This window comes from Erithacus rubecula, assembly GCF_903797595.1.
Source record: "Erithacus rubecula genome assembly, chromosome: 1".
NCBI classification, from domain to species: domain Eukaryota; kingdom Metazoa; phylum Chordata; class Aves; order Passeriformes; family Muscicapidae; genus Erithacus; species Erithacus rubecula.
The window spans coordinates 7,764,135-7,772,512 of NC_136658.1; positions in this window are offsets into that span (position 1 = coordinate 7,764,135).

Consider the following 8,378-nt stretch of genomic DNA (forward strand, 5'->3'; position numbering starts at 1 on the left):
TTATAGAATAAAAGTTGCAAGTCCTCACAGGGTTTATAAGCAATGTGCTTGTTGATGTCATCTTTTGCTGTTCATTTTAGATCATATTTCCTATCCAAGAAGTAAAATCACATGATTCCTGTGACAGAGCTTACAGCATAATTGTACATTTATCATGGGAATCATCTCTATACATAGCTTCAAATTATATGAAAAATAATTCTACATCAAGAGTCCCAAAGAGTGTTCCACAAATCTTTTGCTAAATGTAGGGAAAAACTTTATTTCTACAATATTTGAAATATCATCAGAATCTATGCTCAGAAAATACACATGAAATGGATTTCAACTTCTGTGTACAGCTTGGATTGATCTTGCCTTTATTGAGGCACTGCCATGTCAGATTTTTCTTTCAAAGAAAACTTGGAGTGTTTTAAACTTGAAAGGTTTGCAAAAAGCTTCAGTGTGATACTTCATTTATCTTTCTCAATACCAAGAAACAAAAAGCCCATACAACTCCCTTACCCCCCACCAAAATCTGATACTAGTATGGATAATAGTATCCCTTAAATCAGTTGTCTGAATCACTAAATCCTTATTGAAGTCAGTTGAAAGGCTTTGTTGTCTTAGTGGAGCATTTGTGTTTTAGTGACCCCTCTCCCAAGATTAAAGGTTGCCATCATTGTGGGGCTCTGATTAAGGAATAAACCTGCTGTGTCTTAGTTCAGCTGGTCAGAAATCCATTACTGAATATTTATGTGGAGACATTATTTTATGTCCTTACTGTCATTCATAAAAAATTAAGTAATGTGGATAAGAAAGCAGCAGAGATCTCCTTTTTGGCTATGAAACTCTGAAATAGTTTTCTGTGAAGTGCCCTGACATTTTCCCTCCAGTACAGAATATTTACATTGCTAATATAAATGTCTGAGGTGCAAATAGTTCCTCCTGGGTGTGTAGAATCTAAACCAGCAGAACTCTTGGAGGCAAGCCAAAGATTTGAACAGCCTATAGAAGTAATTTTTTTTGAGCCATATAGCACTTGGATCTGGAGAGTATAAATAAAGATACAGTGAAAACAGTCTGAATGGCAATTTACCACATATTCAACTACAGTCATTGGAGCCAGCTAGTGCTGAAATTTATTTCCATAAGAGTTTATTTATGTCAAGTCTAGAGTGTTACTGTAATTTTGGAGCAGGGTCTCTCAAAGGCATGAAGCTTGTGTGTGCTTCTCAGATGTTGGGCTCTTGGTTTCCCAGCCTGATGGGATGGCCCTTCCTTCAGGCATTTCTTAATTAGGAATTGATGGATGGAGGTAAAAAAAAATGTAGGTCTGTTTGTATTTCTAATTAAGTTTTGCTGCTGGAAGTTTTCAACATATATATTCAAAGTTAATGCATTGACTGAATTCTGTACTGAGGGAAAGGTGGTTGTTCACTATGGGACCCAACACCTTCACTTTTTTATTTTGTTATCACTTTACTGGATAATATAGAAACTGGTATATAACTGCTTTCAGAAGTTTGTGAAACAGTCTGTCTCCTGATAATACTAATGAAACATCCCCTAAGCTGCTGTGGACTTCATTTTTGTCCTAGCATTTATTTTAGGATGGAGTACTCAAAGATTGTAGTGTATCAAATTCTGCATGTTTGACACACCGTGTATTTCATAGCTTCCTAGAGATCTGCTTCTCTTTTAAACAAGTTCAGCTAAATATTTTGCTTTTCTTCCCATCCAAACATTTGAACTGTGGAATGCAGTAAACTCCTACAGCTGCACAGCAACAAATTTCAGTAAAGCATGAGTGTCAGGCTTGGAGAGAAAATGAGGAAGGTGTGTTTTTCTATCTGCAAAGTGACTGTCCATAATTTCAGTTCTCAGTTTTATCTGGCACTCCCTATGACAAAAGGGCCATCTACAAGTTCCTTTAAAACACTTCATTAAATCCACTGCAGCTACAGATTCAGTATCAATAAAGATGTATCAATTTGTGGATGAAATGATATTTCAAATGAGAGTGTCCTTTCTGCTTTGTTCATGAGTTTCCTTTATCCCTTACTGCCAGTGATCTGAATGTTGAAGTGTTGCCATTATGACTATTCCACTTGTCTGCATGATAAATGAAGGTTCCTGGCTCATGTTAGCTGGAAAAAAAAACAAAACAAAGAACCTCTTTGAATTAAAAATAAATCCCTGACTTTGTTAGGCTCACTGCATTTGTGGATTTAGGGTTTGACTCAGAAGCAGTTAACAAATAAAAAATCTAAAGCATCCATGAGGTCATCAAGGCTACAGGTATGTTGACTTTAGACCTTAACATGAAAATGGGCAGTTTCATCAACATAGGCCTGCTGATGTTTATTTGAGTGAGATCACTCCTTAATTTCAGTGAAATAAAATGGTAATTTTATGAGTCAGACTGAGTCTTGCTAGAGTGATTTAGAAATTCATGTCTACTGACCTCTGTACTTCAGACATCATGGGATGAAGTATGATTCTTCAGTTTCTTGATTTCATAAGTAATTTAATTAACAAAATCCAGATGATTTAGAGCTCCCAGTAGCTACAAGTCCAAGAAATTTTTTGACCTTTGATAGGAAGACTTTATATTTTTTTCAGTTCTTTCAGCATTTTATTCAGAGCTTAACAGTTCAGGGGTTTTATTGTCTAGTTTCTTTCTTAAGAAATCTATTTTCTTTAAAATATCTGTTAGAAACATATTTGGAAGTAATGAGTATGTGCTTAATGAGCTTCTGATAGAATACACAACATGAATGTGCAGTTTTCAACCCTTCAAGGAAATCTTCCTTTGCAAGATTTCCTGAAGAAACCTAATCTTTTGGATTTTAAAGTATTTTAGGGATATATGTTATCCTTTGTAAAACAAAGAACATGTAAGAACCATAAGGTGGCATTATTATATATTGATTTCTGTAAGACACATAACAAATACTCTAATTTTGCTCCCAAATTTGGACACTTCTTTCTTTCTTCTTTTTTTTTTTTTTTTTTTTTTTTTCCCTGACAAATAGTCCCTCTTGAAAAAATGAATATTCTGGTTGATTCCTGCAAGATATTATATAGAAAAAATGTGTCAGATGTCTTGTGAGTTACTACTCTCTATTTAGTTGGGGAATGCATAATAGATAAAGAACTGCTAGATACATTTTTATCAAAATCTATGTCAACACTTTTCCACAAGCTGTATTATTTTTCTAAATTTTCTTAAGTAAAAAAAAAAAAAAAAAAAAAAAGTGTGACTTTACCATGGATAAATATTATGCTTTGTTCAGTTTTTTATTAACTTTATTTTAAGAGTCAATGCTACTGATTTTGTATTTTGATTGGAATAATACCATTTGCTCAAAACTCAGTTTGACATCTCATCTGTGTTATCATAAGTTTGCTGAAAGTGCCAGGAGTCTAAAGCAGAATAGATTAGCAGAAGCTGTTTGCAACATCTGGGTTTTAAATCAGAGCTGAAAACTGGGGGGTTTTGGCATGATTTTTAACTACTCAGACTTTTTTGCTAGTTCTACCTAATGTGCAAAACAAGTGTTTCTTCAAGGCTCAACATGTGATGCTCTTAAAATATTATTTCCATAAATAGCAAGAGTGTTATGGCAGAAAATCAGCTATGAAAGTAGGTGTGGACATCTCTGGAATGCTGTGAACTCAATTTTCTTTTTGTGGCTTTATTTCATGGGCCCCTTTTTAGGCAGGAGTCAGGATGGAGCAGCACAGAGACTGATGAATGATTGCACAGATCTAATGGGACAAATAGAAAGAAGAAATGAAAGGGTAGAGAGACATCCCCTCATGCCTAGTTGGAGCAGTACCCTGTACACTAATGTGATATTTTATGGTTATTTATCCCCCGGCACTATTTAACACCACCAATTTTGAAGATAAATGTAGTAAAAGCATTTTTATCCTGCTGCTATGAAAATGTGCTTTTAATAGATTTAGGTTTTCTCGGGTCATAAGAAAGAAATAGAAAGATTTTGCAGCTTTCTAAAGGACTGTATTATATGTGGAGTTTAAAATGTCATAAAGCAGCTTGAAACACTATAGGGAGTCTGTGCAGTAATTGGAAAAATGTTTCATACTAATGTTTGGATTGCATTAGTGTGAGCTGTTGGCATACATTTTGTGACAATAAACATGTCTTTGCCTAATTGTAATTATAGCTTACAAAAAGGTTTAAAGAAAGGAAGTGAGAAAGGTACTTTGGTAAGTATGGATAATGACATTTTAATGCACTTAAGGCACAATGCAGCTCTCCTAAAGACCAGCTCTGGCTAGCATGCACTGTGGATAGACCAGTTTTATATATTTATTTAATAATGTTTGGAAAGTTGGGAGTTTGTTAGAACTCCATTCTACCTCTTTTCTTCACAAATTAACAACTGGCAGGGTTGTCTGTCTGTATCTCTTCCTCTGATTAAATTCCTGTTCAACACATGAGCAGATTCTAATCATTATTCAGTATTATGCAGGGACCTGGTACCAAATTTTCCCTGGTGCTTTTGTCTACAGGTCACCCCTCCCACAGCAGGTTTAGTCAACACAGCAAAAGATGTAAGAGCCAGAATCACCCACCTTTCAAAACTCACTAGGGGGAAAAAAAATAAATTTAAATATAGGATCTGTATCAGCATTTCCTACCTCCACAGCAGCCCACTGTGAATGCAGAGCTGGGATTTTGTGTGCAGATTTGGACCTTGTGGAAATCCCCCAAACATCTTCATATATTTATAGCTCTCTGTTTAGAACCAATGTAAACTCTAAGCTTAAATTCTGTATCATAAATAAATATAAAATTTATTTTCCTGTCTTCACAACAAAGGAGGTCTGCATGACTGAGAAAGATAATTTAAAGAAAAAAATAACAAGGTGAAAAATGTTTACATGTAATAGGATTTTTTGAAATTTAAGATGCAACTTCTGTTTTCACCACTGTCTTTAATGACATTGCAAACTGTTGAGAAGAATAACTGACTCATAGACAAAATCCCTGTGATTGTAGCATCTATTTGTGTGCCAGCTTCACAGATAATGTGGATCATGGCACCAATGTGATTGACTGGGCTTCAGCTTGTGCTACTTACCCAGAGCCCTCCTGAATTTATCTTTCATTTCTATTGTGCCAAACAGCCACAGCTTCCTTTGGGTACTTCTGTTGTTAGTGCCTCAAAACACATCAAGCTGGATGGATAACTAGCACATGCTTATCCTGTAGTTTGATTGCTATATTTTAAATTTTGTGCTGCGTTTGCAGTTCCCCATCCTAACCCTTCCTTTTCCTTTTTCATTTCTGTAAAAGATGGGGCACAAATACTGTGTTCAATGTTCCTGCACAAACAACAGTCTCTCTTTGAATACGATCTGCTTGAGCACATTCCCTGTAGTGGAATCTACATTATACAAAGAGTTTTCAAAATGGAATCATTAGGACATCAAAATCAGTGGTTCCATCCTATTTATATAACTTTTATATCTACTGCTTATATATCTTAATGCAGTATCAGCCATATCAGCTTTCAGGAGTTTAAATAAGAGTTGACATTCTTGATAGCAGAATATAATTTTCTAGATAAGAATCTAGAAATGTGAAAATATATATTTTAATATGAGTTATACCACAAATACCACAGCACAAGTAATGGCAAGTGATTTAGTGGGCAGCATTAAATGATTACCAAGCAGAATGTTGACATCAAGTGCCTTATCAGTGTGAGTAACAGGTAACTCAATCAAGCACAGAGCACAGGCAGGTCACCACAAATATGGTATATCTCTACATGGAATATGGTGCAGAGGTTTGCAGATAAGCCAAACTAACTCTCTCAAGCAGCTTTAGAGGAGTGCATTTTCTCTGAAGCATTAAAATTGTTAGAATAAGACGTGAAACTCTAGTGAAGACATTTTGCACTGTTTTCTCTCAAGCAATTCTGACTAAATGGTTTTCATAAATTATTTCTTTTTCAAAGCTAAGACTATGACTGTAGGAATTTAACCAGTTGATCACATGCTATGATAGATGAGAAAATTGACCACACTCTACTAGGTGAAAAACTAAAAGCTTCTGCATTCCTGGTAACAATTTATGGTGGTTATGTTAAGCTCTTTAAAATGTTCTGGTTTTAATTCATTTTTTATGTTCATGGCATAAATACAGGGTTTTTGTTAAAGATCTGGCCCTCAGTGAAATGTAATCAGTCTGACTGGTGTTTATGGATCTTTGATTTACCTGTCCTCTCTCAAAGCTCTGGAGGTGGTAATGGAGACGTGTCTTTGCCAATAATTTAAGGTATTTTTCAGGGAAAAGCAGCAGAACTGGAAAAAGGAATTATGTGACTCTCCATGAATAGTCTTCCAGCTTTTTCTTCAGTGTTCATGACACTGCACTTTCTTTTACTATGACATGCTAAGATTTGTTTTTAAAGAGGCACATTTTCATAGTACAAAGTGCTTCTAGTCCCAGCCTCAAGTGGAATACCACACACCATGTGAAATCATTGTGACAGCTGTGTTCTCCAGAAAATCCCCTGTGCAGGCCCAGGGAGATGCAGGGAATGGTTGAATACAACATGAATCTTCATCTGAGGCAGGAAGAGTCCTGCAGAACAGATCAATGAAAAATATGGTTCCAGATGGGAAATACTATTTAGCAGAGGGCTGCTGTGGATCCCAGGAGCCAAGCTCCCTTGTCAGGACATGCTAGGAGACAGGAATTCTGGTAAAAAGCTGAGAACCTCCATCATAGCTTCTTCTTGTCCCACCTGCTGCACCAGAAAGTTTTTGATGTAGCTCCAAGGTGGTATTGGTCTGCCTGCACTAGAATTAATCTCTCATTCTCCTTCCAGCTGCTCTTCCACACTGTGCTGGAGGAAACAACAACCTGCAGGTGTGATGCTCCTGTAAACACCTGAAACTCTCCTTGAGTAACTTTAGAGAATTCAAGACTCTAGGAAGTAAAGGTGAGAGCAGATATGGTTAAGTGTGGTGATGTAAACCCCATCACAAACCAATAGAACTTGTCTTGAAGCATGTCTTCACCAAAATAAATGTTTTGGAATAACTTTTAATCCACCTGCATGGATTTTACACCACAGAAGGTGCCACCAGTGCTTCCTTCAGAGCTCTTGAGAGAGTTTTTTATAGTTGGAAGGAATACTTTATTACCCAGTTAATCTTAATTTTTTTCTCACTGAATGTTAATACTCAAGATATATGTGTGTTTATTTTTTGTGTGTAACACTTTATGGGTTATATTAGACTGAATTTTCTGGTAATAAGTCAGATAATTTCACTTTGTGACTGTTCTTCCTCCAACTTCTTTCATGAAGCTGGTGGAAGAAGCTAAACTGTATTTATTTATCTCTTATAGGCCAGAGCATGTTGGCTCTACAGCAAATAATCACTGTCTGGCTGACTTTATTGAGCAACCATGTCAATTTATACTACAAAATATGCTTTTCATGTACTACAGAGCCTTTTTTGAGGCATCTGAGACTGGAGTATGGTCTCAGCACAACAGCAGTACTTGAGATAAACCCTTAAGAGATCATCCTCCTGACATGAGGAAATAAACTGCTTGATATGTTCTGTCTGAAAGTCTCTTGAATCATTGGAAGTGAGCTCCCAGAAGGGAGGAGAGAATCAAGTAGCAAGATCCTGTTAAAATATTGAAAATACTGCCCTCTCAATAAAATTCTTTGTAACAGCCACATTTACTTGTAAATCCATCCCTTTATTTACCAACATAATAACCCCAAAACCCTCAACTCCCAACTCCAGTAAAATAAAGGGAAATATTTTACATTTTCCAAGCCTACTTTGATTATCTAGCTCCAGAAAACATTGCCTGGTTAAATTAATTACCTGCAGGATTCATAGCTTGTGTGTTTTTGTTAATATTCATTAGAAATGAGACATCACTGGGGTGCACAGATAGTGCTTGAATACAAAGAGCAGTTGCTCTCCTTCCACAGCCCAGGACATCATTTTGTTCTCATCTGTTTGTGTATCCTACTTCTGTCACAAGACAAAATGGGTAAATGACTTCATTATCTGTATTAAAGGGTGAATGGAAGTCTTCCATAGAAATATGGAGCAAGGACACTGTATGACATTTTCCAGTGCCTCCAGCAAACAGACTGGATGGGTTTTGGCTGCAGCATTTTCCTTACCCCTGCTTATGTGAGGGTGAACAGACTGCACTTGAATATTTAGACCTTGCCTTTCCTGAAAACTTCATTCATAGTGATTATATGTTCTGCTTCACTGACAGCTTGTGGTAGGGCAATTCATTAAGACTAATTGAATTCTGAGGGGAGGGAAAAATAACCTTTGGATGGGAGAGTGAATTATTGAGTGATACTGTAATG